The 16,135-nt window shown below is 37.7% G+C and overlaps 1 long non-coding RNA gene and 1 pseudogene across 2 annotated transcripts in view; one reads left to right on the top strand and one right to left on the bottom strand.

Annotated features, from left to right (window-relative positions):
• The window catches only part of LOC140521593 (uncharacterized), a 250,177-nt gene that overhangs the window by 151,796 nt on the left and 82,246 nt on the right, over positions 1-16,135 (top strand). The window lies entirely within an intron of this gene.
• Positions 618-1,947, bottom strand: LOC140529980 (14-3-3 protein zeta/delta pseudogene; annotated as a pseudogene).

Here is a 16,135-nt window from a genome sequence, read left to right as displayed (position 1 = left end):
CTGATGCTTGGAGATACAGTGACTTTACGAATATAAAACAATTCATTTCCTGTGTCTTGTACGTTTGTTCTTAGGTTGCCCAAACCTTTTAAATACAAATAAAATGAGTGTAACAAAAATGATGAAAGCAAACAGCAGGTAACTTTACAAATAGTGGACTGGGAACCATTTCTGCCCTTCCCCAGAGTAAATTGACTGGGTAAAGGTTTGTCTTAAGGAATACTTTTGCTACTGCAATCATTAAGGTGTACATGTTAAGCCTGTGTATTCCACAGATACACATGGAATGGCATGTGACATGTACGGAACATCTGTTTCTACCACAGCCATGAGTGCCCCAACCCTAAAGTACTCACAAAAGCTACATCTATGGCTGGAACCAATTATCCCTTTATTCCCCCCCACCATGACCCACCAATATGTAGACAGTTTTCTTTGCTTAGACATGGAAGCTCTTTTAACACTGGCCTTATGAAATCACAATGTACCAAAAGTACTATACCAAATATAGGTGAAACATGTATAAAAATTTCATATGCTCATATTGACCTCCTCGGATGAATACAGTTAACTCCCCAAATGTCAAACGTCTCTGTTCCCCTAATATTAAACATAAGCATTGCATGGAAAATATAGAAATCCAAATTGAAGTAACATAAACCTGTCATAAATTGTAAACAGAAATGAAGATAGCATGGATGACAAATGGTCTACCATGTAAATTTTAGGATGAGGCAGACAAAAGTTGGAAGGCTGCTTAATTCTCCCCTCCTGCTTCAGCTTCATCTCCTTGGGTGTCCTGTGTCCATAATGTCAAGTTGTCTCTCAGTAATTGCATTATTAATGTGCTGTCTTTGTATGATTCTTCACTTAATGTATCAAGTTCCTCAATGGCTTCATCAAAAGCTGTCTTTCCAAGGCAGCAGGCTTTCCCTGGGGAGTCCAGGGTCTCATAATAGAACAGGAAGAAGTTCGAGGCCAGACCCAATCTCATGGGATGCATTGGATCCATCTCCATTGTGCTGATTTCACATGCTTCTTGATATGCTTGGTAGGATTGATCCCCTGTTCCTTTCTTGTCATCACCAGCAGCAACCTCAGCCAAAGAATGGTCGTTGTCTCCTTTCATTTTCAAATAGAAAACTTTGATTACTGCTTGTGAAGCATTAGAAATCAAGAAAATTTGCAATAGACCCAGCACATCATTTGAGTTTGGTCTCAATTTTCTTTGTGTATTCTTAGCCATTGGCTGTTTTTTCTCAACAACTTCCGTCCTTTGCTCAATACTTGAAACAACCCTCTAAGATGACATTTTTGTGAGCAACAGAGAGAAGATTCCTCTTCTCATTGGATAATTCAGCACCTTGCTCAGTTACAGACTTCACGTAGGCTGCCATGTCATCCCTTCTCTCAGCCTGCTCAGCCAAAGTGGCCTTCTACACAAAATCATTTTTAACCAGGACTGAATGTTCTGTGCCTGGAGTGAGTGGCAGGGGCAGACTGATTGATATGGCATTCAGTGGCCTCTGGGTGGCAGCAGTGGCCTCCTTTCCCTACTTTAATTGAGATATTATTATTGTTGTTGCCATTGGTGGCAGCTGGTGGTATAGTGTTTAGAGAGGCAGACCTGCAATCAGGAAGGCATGTGTTCAAATCTGGTCCCAAACATTAACTCTTGTCACCCTGGGAAAGTCACTTAATATCTTTGCCTCAATTCTCTCATCTATTAAATGGGGATATTTGCAGAGTTGTTATGAGGATCAAAGGAGATAATAGTTGTCAAGAGTTCAGCACAGAGCCTGGCATACAGTAGCTGTTACACAAATGCACATTCCCCATGTTACAGATGAGGAGTGTGGGGTTTGACTTACTTGTGGTCACCTGACCCCAGATACATAATTGGGCTTCAAATACAGTTTTTTCATCTTTCAAGTCCAGTGCTTTCATGATTATACCATTCTGCCTCTCTTTCTTCTACCTAGGAAGGCAGTGACTAGAATATTGCTTCTGGAGACAGGAAGACCTTGAGTTCAAATCTTGCCTTTGAGTTAAACATGTAAATTGATTTTTTGGTTTTTGCTTCCCCTGCATTTCTGAATATCTCTCCCCTTTTCCAGAAATCCACCTCTTGTAATAAAGAATAAAAAAATAGAAAAAAATGTAGTTCATCAAAAATAATCGATAAATCAATTGACTTTGACTGTACGTGCAATATTCCACAGCCATCATTCCCTACTGCTATAAGGACAGAAAGGAAGAGTATTTCCTCTGCTGTTCTCCAGGAGAAAAATTCTTCATTTTGGTTGTACTTCATTCAGTTTCATTGTTTTATTCTTAACATTTACGTTATTAGTCATTGTGTGTATTGTTTTCTTAGTTCTACTGATTATTAATGCTGATATTAGGAATACTTATTAATAATATTTATGTAAGTTCATATGAGTCTTCTCATATTACTCTGAAATCTTCTTTTTCCAAATTTATCATGATATAGTAATATTCCATCACATTCACGTGCCATGTCTGTCTAGCTGTAATTAGACAACTAGCCATTACAGTGGATAGAATGCAAAATGTTTGTCCCTGGGCAAGTCTCTTAATTTTTCTGCACCTGAGATTTCTCTTCTGTAAAATGGGGATAATAATACCACCTGTGTTGTGTGGATCCAATAAGTTAATATATGCAAGGGGATTATTAAATCTTAAAGTACAAGGTAATGCTTTGCTGTTCAGTGTTTTCAGTTGTGTCCAAATCTTCATGACCTCATTCTGGGGTTTTCTTGGCAAAGATACTGGCATGGTTTGCCATATTCTTCTCCACCTGACTTTACAGATGAGGAAAATGAGACAAACAGGGTTAAGTGACTTTTCCAGGGTCACAGCTATCTGAGGCTGAACTCAGGTCCTCTTGACTCCAGGAGCAGTGTTTTATCCATTGCATCACTGAAGTGCCCTAAATTATTTGTTTGTATGGAACCCCAGTACTGTTGAAAGAGAATTTCAGACATGTTCGACTCTTTGTGATCACATTTGGGGTTTTCTTGGCAAAGATCCAGGAATGGTTTGCCATTTCCTTTTCCAGCTCACTTATATAGATTACGAAAATGAGGCAAAGTGATTTGCGTAGGGTCACACAACTAGGAAGCATCTAAAGCCAGATTTGAATTCAGGAAAATGAGCCTTCCTGACCTTCATGCCCCACAGTCTATCAAATCTGCCACCTAAAAAGCTTAAAAGCAGACTTTTTAGGACACTTTCTCCTTGCCCTTCCCTAACCTCCTTTCTTATAATTTTTTTTCCTGGCTTTTCTTAATCCCTTTAAAAAATTTTAGTTAATACCCATTTATGGAATAAAAAACATTTCCATATATTTAGTATAATATATTATATATTTTAAATATATTAATCCATATGGTTGGAATAAAAGCATTTCTATAACATAGTAAAATAAAAAGGATGATTGTACATGAAGCTGCTAATCTCCTCTGCACAATTTGCGATTTGTTCAAATATACCACAAAGTTACCATGTGAATTTCTTTTTTTTCTACCCTCCTCCCTATTGTTCTTTTCACTCCCATTGTCCTGAGAAAGCTTAAGGATGTTAAGGATCCTTATCCCCATTGTAGATTGTCCAGTCTCCAGGAAAATGAACAAGTAACTACCAAGGGTGACCAAGATAGGATATCTAGTCTTGCCTGATGGTTGGGTTCTCAGAGTGAGGAGAGAGACTGGATCCACACTATAGACTGTGTTACCTCAAGACTTTTAGGGACTCTTCCATGCACCTTTTCTATCCTGGCTGTCTTTTTAAGGCTTAGGAAAAGCAGCCAGAGCAAAGAGTCCAGGCCCATTCCCCTAAATGTTTTGCACTTTCCTCTTAAAGAACAAGTCAGGGTGAGGTGCTTGGTGTGGGGAGCAGAGGGTAGGGTAAAGAATGAGATCAGCTTCTGGATGTATCCCCCATGGGAAGGTTAGTCATCCTTGGCTAAATCTTACCAGGCAGAAGGTTCTTTCTCTTCCTCCTTTTTCTCTCACTTCTTAATCTTTCTACCTCAATCAGAGTCCCAAGGATAAGTGACTGATGCAGTAGAGCTGAATTAGGCCCAATTCTCTCGTGAGAGCAGTGGTTGCCTCAAGGCAGTAACTCTGGGGCAGCAGCTGCTTGCCTACTCTGAAGGGCTGAGGAGCCTGAGGAGGTTTTTGTTCAGGGCTGAAACACTGTGGGAATGGAGTACTACCATATTGAAAACAGTAATAATCTGCCACAGCCTCAGCTTCTACACCACTGATGGTGAAGGTGTAATCTGTCCCAGAGCCACTGCCACAGAACCTGGCAGGGACCCCAGACTCCAGATTAGAAGCACCATAGATCAGGAGCTTGGGAGACTGTCCTGGTTTCTGCTGGTACCAACTAATTGCATAGTAAACGCTGGTACTGGCCTTGCAGCTGATGGTGACTCTGTCTCCTGGCGCCACAGTCAGGGAGGCTGGAGTCTGGGTCATCACAGTAACTGCCTGGGTTTCTTGGTGGAGAAAGAAGAAAGTGATTTCAGGGAAAAATCATATGTAGATACAGGGAATGCAGTAGTTGCCTTACCCTCAGAATGTGTCATAGATGCCCACTGGAAAACTCCTTCTGTCTCTAAAGTGGTGCCAATCTATGGCTCATTGGAAGTCTTACCTTGAGGCCAGAGCAGTAGGAGCCAGAGGAACAAGGAATGGGAGAGCATTGTCAGTCACCCTTGCAGAGCTGGAGACAGAGAACTCTGAGATTGATGAGAAAGGTGAGAGATATTTGTATGCCAGGCTGGGTTTGTGAAAGGGCCCCTGGAGATCACCATGCAAAACAGTGCTTGTCCAACCTCAACTCCATGACCCCAGGACTAGTTATATGCACTTGGAGGGAGTGGTTCAATTGTTTTTCTTTGAAAGTGTGACCTCATGTGGTCTCTTTTTCTATTGCTATATCAAATGAACCTGCCTTATTCTGGACATGGTGGTGGCTGTGGCAGGTAGTAAATTGTGGTTATAAATATGGGGTGGGTTCAGGGGCTCTCTATCTTCCCAGGAGAGATCACATGGCTCTGAGGCTAGGGACTATGAGTTGACAAGTGTCTGTGCAAGAAAAGTAAGAAAGGAGGAAAGATAGAAAGGGGAAAGGGAGAGATGAAGGAAGGAAGGAAGGAAGGAAGGAAGGAAGGAAGGAAGGAAGGAAGGAAGGAAGGAAGGAAGGAAGAAATTAGCTGAGGTAGAAAGAAAACTAATACTAAAAAACTAACAGAATTTAAAGCAGTTTTTTGTCAAATAGTGAGTTCTTATCCCCGAAGGTGAAGACTTTAGGCTTATCAATCAGTAGATTGTTAATACTGTGTCTTGTGTAGTGATAATAGTATTCCATCACAATCACACTCCACAGCTTTTTCACCCATTCCCCAAATAATTGACATCCCCTCAATTTCCAATTCCTTGCCCTGAGAAAAGAGTTGCTATACATATTTTTGTACATACAAGGTTCGTTTCTTTTTAATTTTTTTCCACTTTGGAGATACAGACCTAATGGTGACATTGTTAGGTGAAGGGATATGCGTGGTTTTATATCCCTTTGGGCATAGTTCCCAATTGCTCTATAGAATGGTTGCATCAGTTCACAAATCCACCAACAGTGCATTAATGACTGGTTTTCCCCCTATTACCTCCAACATTTGTCATTTTTTTTCTATATTATTAACCAATCTAATAGGTATGAAGTAGTGTCTCAAAGTTTTTTTAATTTGCATTTCTCCAATTAATACTTACAGTATATTTTCATATTACTTCATCTGAAAAGTGATCCTATGTTTTAATCATGTATCCATTGGGGAATGGCTCTTATCTTCCTAAATTTGATTCAGTTCTCTATATGTTTGAGAAATGATGCTTTTATTGGAGAATCTTACTTCAAAATTTTTCACAGTTATGCTTGCTAACTATATTTCCCTCATCGTGTTTCCACCATTTATTCTGTCATCTCTCCCCTCTTACACTCTCCTCCTCAACGATGTTTTGCTACTGATTACTCCCTTCCCCAATCTGCCCTCCCTTCTGTTATTCTCTCTTTTAGCCAGTTCTGATGACAGTAAGGTTCATTCAGTCTCCCTCACCTCCTCCATATTCCTCTACAGTGTAAATGTTTTTTCTTGCCTCTTTTATGTGAGAAAATCCACAGTTTTCCCAGTAGTTTTTGTCAAATCGCGAGTTTCTTAACCCAGAAACTGTAGCCTTTAGGTTTATCAAATAGCAGAATTCTGTAGTCATTGACTGCTGTGTTCAGTGTACCTGACCTATTCTACTGATCCATCACTCTATTCCTTAGGCAGCACCAAGTAGTTCTGATGATTGCTGCTTCATAATAGTTTTAGATCTGGTCTGTCTAGGCCACCTTCTCTTCCATTTCTTTTCATTAATTCCCTTGATATTCTTGAACTTTTACCCTTCCAGATGAATTGTTACTATTTTTTCTTGCCCTATAAAACTAATTTTTGGGTAATTTGATTAGTATGGCACTAAATTAGTAAATTAATTTTGCTAAAATTCCCATTTTTAATACATTCGCATGGCCAACCCATGAGCAATGGATATTTTTGCAGTTATTTAGATCTGATTTGTTTTTAATTCTTGAAGAGGACCAATGACATCAGAAAGGGAATATTTGGACTTGTGGTTTATTGGATGGCACAATTTTTACTCTATGATCTCCATTAAAGACACTTTATTTCTCAGCTTGTGGCTTTGAGCTCTTTTAAGATTTAACACTCCCTTGTTAAGTATTGCTTTTTAATCAGTGAACCACTCACACAACAAGCAAATGATTCAGTGATTCGTCAGTGCTAGACACTATGGACAGATTGCATCTCAGTGATCAACTTATTCTATTTGTAAAATAAATGAGGTAATTTTCAGAGGGAAGGTGCTACCACCTTTTGTTGTAGAAGGTTGCATTTGAGCCAAGACTGAAAAGAACTTGGGCAATCTAAAAGGTATAGTGGAGGGTCTGCATGGGGCTATCTAGTGCAAAGGCATGGAGATAGGAGATGGGAGATGGGAATGTTGTGTGTGTAAGAACAAGGTCAGGAAATGTCACCTATGCCTCTTATGACTTCCTGAAGACTATGGGATGTCTTAAGAGTGCATGGAGCTCAGGTTTTGTGTATTGGATGTCAAATCTGCTTCCTGACAATGGCAGAAAAGGTAGCCTGGAAAATGAGAGATTGTAACATTTCCATATTTTACTACATAAAAAATCATTCATCTCATGATTAATATATTGAGATTACAACTTAATTCATCCTTCCCCACCTGGGTAAAGGAGGGGAGGGGTAAGAGCCACAGATTGGAAGTGTCCTTAATGACCCTGTGCCCCTGAACTTCCTGTCACCCACTCCTCTAGGCAGAGCCTGGGAGTATCTTCCAGTTTCAGTAAGTTCTGCCTACCTTGCCCCAACAGCTTCAAGCAGCTCCAAACTCAGCAAGTTCTGCACCTGTGGGGAGGAAGGAGGTGGAGGCATGAGGCCTACAGTGAACATTCCCTGAGCCATACCATCAAGAATTATCATAAGGCCTGAAAGGCCTTATGATCAGTTACCTCAGGCCCTAGACAGTGCCCTCTCTCTCACCCTCCCTGGCACTCACTTGCTGCCTGGGAGAATCTGAGTGGCTCTTGAAGTGCCTAGTAAGTGAGGGGAAGGACCCAGCCAACCTCTGCTCTTGGTAAGGCCACATTTCTCTGTTTCAGTTGTAGAAGGGTTTCAACTTTGCAACTTATGGAAAGTTATTTCATCTCTGTTTGCCCCTTTTCCTGATCTGCAAAGAGAAAAATAATAACAGTTGTGAGTATGGGATCAAAATTTTATAGTGATTGTAAAATGCTGAACACCACGACTGGCGTATGCTTAACACAAAATTATTATTATCTCTCTAATGGAATTGTCCAATACCTGTTAACTTTGAAGTAATTTAAAATAGCAAAGCTAATAACAATAATTTCTATATGTGATAATATGGAAATTCAACTGATGTCACCTGAAGTTGACTGTTTGTATTATTACTGTATTTCTAAATTCTATTGTATTTCTAAAATTCTTAGATTCTAAAATGTGAGAGACTATTGGGAGGTAGAAATAGTGTTAGACAAAGCTTTTTTAAATCTGGATTTTGTTGTGTATGGTCATTTAAAACGATGTGATAGATTTGATCATTTGTCAGTGTTAAAAATCTAATTAAATATAATTGTTTATAAAGAATATTAATAAAAATAATGACCTTTACTGTGGCAGCATATTATTCCTTTGAAAATATTTATTATTATGAGAATATAAGTTGTAATCTCAATACATTAATCATGAGATGAATGATTTTTTATGTAGTATAATATGGAAATGTATTCACCTATGCTGATTATCAGTTATTTCAAGTTTTAACTCCATAATATTGTTTAGGATATTGTTAAATTACTAAATTTTGCATAACTGGGTAAACATTTGTATCAGTTATGTAGTTGTAAAGAAATTCCTTTTGTAATCTAGATGTTAGATTAAGAATTGTACCAAAACAAAAAAAAGGGGGGGGGGAGAGTAAATGGTTAGGATAAACTTCCAAAATTTGTCTTTATTCATGAGAAAGTTTCATTTAAAGTAATTATCAAATGTGTGTAAGAGTTTTCTGTGTTGTGGAATTCCTAGTTGAATAAATGGTAATCTTTGCCCAAAACAGGTGTGTGATTTTCAAGCCTGGTTCATCTAAGGAGATGCATGGACACACACATGTATGTACACACATGCATATACACACATATACATATATACACACATATATGTACATACACACATACATGTTAATTTGGACATTTGTGGATTATCATATTCGCTATCAATGTGAGATTCCAGAATGTAGATATTTTGTCAATTTCTAGTGATATTTGTAAGAACAAAGAAAGAATATTGAGTAAGTTTTTAAAGGCTTGGTAGACTTTGTTTTTGTGATAATGCTAATTTAATTGGCTATGTTGTTCCTCTTTTATAAAAACTCAATCTCTTCTCTATTACAACACCTTTTGGACTAAGGAATTTTGTAATATGTAGTAATTCTTTAATAACTAGGAAGTTATTATAATACTTTGTTATAATAGTTTGTTATAATACTTTGGAAATTTATTCAAGGTACTCACGGATATTTTATGCCAAGTTTGTTTGATGAATTCCAAATTTTAAAGTTTATTTTTGCTTTAAGGTAGAAAAGGGAGATATCTATCATTTTAGAAGTTTTCACCTAATTTTCTCCATTAATGTTTAGTGATTCTTTTTTTTTACATCAGGATAAATTTTAAGCTGTTTTAAAAAAGGGAAAATACTTTTGGAAAGAAAAGTTTTGAAAAAAATCTTTGATTTTCAGGAAGCCCACTAAATTTTCATTTGTATGATTTATTGCTGATTTACTATAATGACTGCAAAGATATGAGATCTTGCTGTTTTGATCTGAATTGGTCATCATCCCATGGTCTAAGCAACGGTTGACTTAGTGTTTGAACTTATCCAATGTATAAGCTTCAATTCCTGAAGTGTCTCATTCTTCCAGAGTGAGTATAATAAGAGAAGTGATAAAGTGGCCTGTGAAACAAGGATGTCAATCTATCAAGTTTTAAGGTTAAAGTCAGGAGCCTCTTTGGTTCTATTTAAGAAACAGTATTTGAGTACAGACAGTTATGTTAGTGAAGAGTTGTAATGTATGAGCTATCTTATGCTTTCTTTTTTTTTTTCTTTTTTTCTTTTTTTCTTTTTTTAATGTTTAACAATCACTGCCATACAGTTGCGATTTTATCCCTCCCCACCCACCCCCCACTACCTCCCTCCCTCCCCACGACTGCATACAATTCTGTATAGATTCTACATATACTTTCCTATTGAGTATATTTTCACTATAGTCATGCTATGTAGTCAGACTAAGATAAATGAAAGAATCCGTATAACAAATCAGAACATGATACACAAACAGATACGCATACACAAACATGATCTGCTACATTATGTGAGTGACTTCCATATTTCTCTCTCTGAGTGTGGAAGGCATTTTGCCTTGAGGTCCTCCATTGGGATTTTTTTTTTTTTCAGAAGTTCTTGTGTTATTACAAAAATCTAAGTCTACCAGAAAAAACTCTCACACACTGTGGTTGTTGCTGTGCATAAAGTTCTCCTGGTTCTGCTCCTTTCACTCAGCATCAGGTCATATAAGTCCTTCCAGGCCTCTCTGAAGTCTTCTTGTTCATCATTTCTTATGGCACAATAGTACTCCATTACATTCATATACCATAATTTATTCAGCCATTCCCCAATTGATGGACATCCCCTTGACTTCCAGTTTTTGGCAACTACATAGAGTGCTGCTATAAATATTTTTGTACATGTGGGACCCTTTCCCATTTTTATGATCTCTTGGGGATATAGTCCTAGTAGCGATATTGCTGGGTCAAAGGGTATGCACATTTTTGTAGCCCTTTGGGCATAGTTCCAAATTGCTCTGCAGAATGGTTGGATGCGCTCACAGCTCCACCAACAATGAATTAGTGTTCCAACTCTCCCACATCCTCTCCAGCATTTATCATTTTCTTGTTCTGTCATGTTTGCCAATCTTATAGGTGTGATGTGGTACCTCAGAGTTGTTTTGATTTGCATCTCTCTAACCAATAGTGATTTAGAGCATTTTTTCATATGATTATAGATAGCTTTAATTTCTTCCTCTGAAAATTGCCTGTTCATATCCTTTGACCATTTATCAATTGGGGAATGACTTGTATGATTATACATTTGGGTCAGTTCTCTATATATTCTAGAAATGAGGCCTTTATCCCCGAGCTTAGCTGTAAAAATTTTTTCCCAATTTACTACATCCCTCCGGATTTTGGTTGCATTGGGTTTGGTTGTGCAAAAACTTCTCAGTTTAATGTACTCAAAGTTATCCATTTTGCATTTCATAATGCATTCTATCTCTCCTTTAGTAAAGAATTCTTCCCTTCTCCATAGATCTGATAAATACACTATTCCTTGCTTCTCCAGTTTATTCATGGTATCAATCTTTATACCTAAATCATGTACCCATTTGGACTTTATTCTTGTGTACAGTGTCAGGTATGGGTCTATGCCTAATTTCCGCCACACTGTTATCCAGTTTTCCCAGCATGTTTTGTCAAACAATGAGTTCTTATCCCAGAAGCTGGGGTCCTTGGGTTTATCAAACAGAAGGTTGCTATATTCCTTGCCTACTGCATCTTGAGTGCCAAGTCTATTCCACTTGTCTACCTCTCTGTTTCTTAGCCAATATCAAGTGGTTTTGATAATTGCTGCTTTATAGTACAGTTTGAGGTCTGGTAGCGCTAGGCCACCTTCCCAAGCATTTCTTTTCATTAGTCCCTTTGATATTCTGGACCTTTTGTTTTTCCAAATGAATTTTGATATTATTTTATCCAGCTCTAGAAAGTAATTGTCTGATAGTTTAATTGGTATGGCACTAAATAAGTATATTAATTTGGGTAGAATTGTCATTTTTATTATATTAGCACGGCCTACCCATGAGCAACTAATGTTTTTCCACTTACTTAAATCTGACTTTATTTGTGCAAAAAGTGTCTTGTAATTGTGTTCATATAGTCCCTGGGTTTGTTTTGGCAGGTAGACTCCTAAGTATTTTATACTGTCTACCCTAACTTTAAATGGGATTTCTCTTTCTATCTCTTGCTGTTGGACTTTGTTGCTAATATATAGGAATGCAGAAGATTTGTGTGGGTTTATTTTGTACCCTGCAACTTTGCCAAAGTTTTTTATTAATTCAAGTAATTTTTTACTTGAATCTCTGGGATTCTCTAGGTAAATCATCATATCATCTGCAAAGAGTGATAACTTAGTTTCTTCTTTGGCTATTCTAATTCCTTGAATATCTTTATCTTGTCTAATTGCTACTGCTAACATTTCTAGTACCATATTGAATAATAGTGGTGATAATGGACAACCTTGTTTCACCCCTGATCTTATTGGGAATGCATCTAGCTTATCCCCATTGCATATAATGCTTGCTGAAGGTTTTAGATAGATACTGCTTATTATTTTATGGAAAGTTCCCTTTATTCCTACGTTCTCTAGTGTTTTTAGTAGGAATGGGTGTTGTATTTTGTCAAAAGCTTTTTCTGCATCTATTGAGATAATCATGTGGTTTTTGTTAGCTTTGTTGTTGATGTGATCAATAATGCTAATAGTTTTCCTAATATTGAACCAGCCCTGTAGTCCTGGTATGAATCCTACCTGATCATAATGTATTAATCTCGTGATAAGATGCTGTATTCGTTTTGCTAAAATCTTATTTAAAATTTTTGCATCTATATTCATTAGGGAAATTGGTCTATAATTTTCTTTCTCTGTTTTGTCTCTTCCTGGTTTGGGTATCAAAACCATATTTGTATTATAGAAAGAATTTGGGAGGACTCCTTCTTCCCCAATTTTCAAGAATAGTGTATGTAGTATTGGAATTAACTGTTCTTTAAATGTTTGATAGAATTCACTTGTGAATCCATCTGGCCCTGGAGATTTTTTCCTAGGGAGTTCATTGATGGCTTGTTCAATTTCTTTTTCTGAGATGGGGTTGTTTAAGCATTCAACTTCCTCTTCTGTTAATCTGGGCAATTTGTATTTTTTAAAATATTCATCCCTCTCGTTTAGATTGTCGAATTTGTGGGCATAAAGTTGGGCAAAGAAGTTTCTAATTATTGTTTTAATTTCCTCCTCATTGGAGGTGAGTTCACCCCTTTCATTTTTAATGTTAGTAATTTGGTTTTCTTCTTTCTTTTTTTTGATCAGATTAACCAAAGGTTTATCAATTTTATTAGTTTTTTCATAAAACCAACTATTGGTTTTATTTATTAATTCAAGAGTTTTCTTTATTTCAATTTTATTAATCTCTCCTTTGGTTTTCAGTATTTCTAATTTGGTATTTACTTGGGGATTTTCAATTTGTTCTTTTTCTAGCTTTTTCAACTGCAAGCCTAAGTCATTGATCTCCTCTTTCTCTATTTTATTTATGTAAGCATTCAGAGATATAAAACTTCCCCTAATAACTGCTTTTGCAGTGTCCCATAAGTTTTGGTATGTTGTCTCACTATTGTCATTCTCTTGAATGAAGTTGTTGATTGTTTCTATGATTTCTTCTTTAACCCAATCCTTCTTTAGAATTAGATTATTTAGTTTCCAATTGATTTTTGGTTTCTCTTTCCATGGCCTTTTTTTACATGTAATTTTTAATGCATTATGATCTGAAAAGGATGCATTGATTATCTCTACCTTTCTGCACTGGATTGTGAGATTTTTATGTCCTAGTACATGGTCAATTTTTGTAAATGTTCCATGTACCGCTGAGAAAAAGGTATATTCCTTTCTATTCCCATTTAATTTTCTCCAAAGATCTATCATATCTACCTTATCCAGAGTTTTATTTACCTCCTTAACCTCTTTCTTGTTTATTTTGAGGTTGGATTTATCGAGTTCAGAGAGGGGGAGGTTGAGGTCCCCCACTAGTATAGTTTTGCTATCAATTTCTTCCTTCAACTCCCCCAACCTCTCCTCTAAGAATCTGGATGCTATACCACTTGGAGCATACATGTTTAGTAATGATATTGCTTCATTGTCTATGGTGCCTTTTAGTAGGATATAGTTTCCATCCTTATCCCTTTTGATTAGATCAATTTCTGCTTTTGCTTTGTCTGAGATTAGGATTGCTACTCCTGCCTTTCTTACATGAGCTGAGGCACAATATATTCTGCTCCATCCTTTGACCTTTATCCTATGTGTATCCCCCCGTTTCAAATGTGTTTCTTGTAAGCAGCATATTGTTGGATTATGGCTTTTAATCCATTCTGCTATCCGTCTCCGTTTTATGGGAGAGTTCATCCCATTCACATTCACAGTTATGATTACAATCTGTGTATTTCCCTCCACCCTCTTTCCCACCATTTGTGCTTTTAACTCTCCCGTCTCCCTTCCCCTCCTCAATAGTATTCACTTTTCTCCCCCTCCTCCTGCAGCCTTCCCCTCCTTCTTTTAGCCCCCCTCCCTTTTAGTTCCCTTTACTCTTATTGCTTCTTTCCTCCCTTTTAGCCACCCTCCCCTTTCTTCCCCCTTCCCCTCCTACTACCTAAAGAGCTAGTTAGGATTATCTACTTAAGATTATTGTTCCCTCCTTTGAACAAATCAGATGAGAGTACCTCTCAAGCAATGCTCATCTCCCTCCCCTCCTTCCCTCTACTATAGTTTTGTACTTCTTCCTGTGATATAATTTGCCATTTTCTGCTTCCCCCTTTCCACACCTCCTATTACATTCCCTTCTCATACTTAAATCATATTTTTGACATGACATCATTTACTTTATGCCCGTTCCCTCTACATATATCCCTTTTATCATAATAGCTGCACAGTTCTCAAGATTAACAGGTATCATCTTCCCTTATAGGGAGGTAAACAGATTGCCCTAATTGAGTTGCAAGTTTTTGTTTTTGTTTTTTCCCCTCTGTTTACCTTTTTATGATTCTCTGGAGACCTGCATTTGAAGATCAAATTGTGTATTGAGTTCTGGTGTTTTGGTCAGGAAGCTCTGGAAATCCCTTATTTCGTTGAATGACTTTCTCCTTGCCTGAAATGTTATGCTGAACTTTGCTGGGTAGTTGATCCTCGTTTGGAGTCCCAACTCCTTTGCCTTATGGAATATTGGGTTCCAATTCTTTCGATCTTTTCATGTAGAAGCTGCAAGGTCCTGTGTGATCCTGACTGTGTGACCTTGATATTTGAATTGTTTCTTTCTGGCTGCTTGTAGTATTTTCTCCTTCACTTGATAGCTCTGGAATTTGGCAACTATATTTTTTGGGGTTTTGAGTTTGTGATCCCTTTCGGGAGGGGAACGGTGGATTCTTTCGATGACTATTTTGCCCTCTGAGTCTAGTACTTCTGGGCAGTTTTCCTTGATGATTTCCTGGAAGATATTGTCCAGACTCTTTTCTTTATCATGGGTTTCTGGCATGCCAATAATTCTTAGATTTTCTCTCCTGGATCTATTTTCCAGGTCAGTTGTTTTTCCAATTAAATATTTTGCATTTTCTTCTATCTTTTCATTCTTTAGATTTTGTTTGACTGATTCTTGTTGCCTCATTGAGTCATTAGTTTCTGCTTGCCCAATTCTAATCTTGATCGTATTGTTTTCTTCAGTTAGCTTTCGCATCTCCTTTTTCATCTAGCCAATTTTTCCCTTTAAGGAGCTATTTTCTCCATTTAATTTTTGTACTACTTTTTCCATTCGACCAATTTTCCCAGTTAGGTTTTGGGTTTCCTTTTCCATCTGATCAATTTTCCCTATTAGGTTTTAAGTTTCCTTTTCCGTTTGATTAACTCTTCCTTTTAGGGAATTATTCTCTCCAGTTAATTTTTGAACTTCTTTTTCCATTTCTTCAGTTTTCCTTTTCAGAGTGATGTTCTCATCAGTGAATTCTTTTTTTATAGTTTTAAAACCATTGGCCAGTTTTTCTTTTATATCCTTCTTCAGACGTTCCAGGTAATCTAGTTGTGCTTGGGAGAAATTCATGGTCCCATCTGAGGTTTCAGATGGAAGTACAGTCTCAGCTCTGACCTCTTTGGTGTTTGTGTTTTGGTCCTTATCCCCATAGAAAGATTCTATGGTTTTTTCACTTTTCGTCTGCTTTTTCCGATTCATGATGTTGGCTGAGTGTTGTAGCTTTTGGTTCTTTCAGTCAGAAGATACAGATCTTTTAAGTTGAGTTGATGTTTGTTTAGGCTGAAAGCAGGCTTTTTTTTTTGTTGTTGTTGTTGTTGTTGTTGTTTCCCAGATCAACCCTGGGGTTAGCTTGATAGGTGTCTGGGAGGGGTGGTCTGGTCTCAGGAGATCTCCTCAGCTGACCTGAGGCAAAGGCAAGGTCAGGGGATGGTGATCCCAGCTTCCCTATTGTCTTCCCTTTTCCCCTGGAGGGCTGGGACACGCCTAGAAGCTAATGCGTGTTCCCGCCCCTCCTGGGGCTCGTCTCCCAGGCTGAGGCTTGCCTGGGTCTCAGTGCGAAT

This window comes from Notamacropus eugenii, chromosome 1 (assembly GCF_028372415.1).
Source record: "Notamacropus eugenii isolate mMacEug1 chromosome 1, mMacEug1.pri_v2, whole genome shotgun sequence".
Taxonomy (NCBI): domain Eukaryota; kingdom Metazoa; phylum Chordata; class Mammalia; order Diprotodontia; family Macropodidae; genus Notamacropus; species Notamacropus eugenii.
Note: the sequence above shows the minus strand (reverse complement) of the source record. Positions and strands in the feature narration are given on the sequence as shown.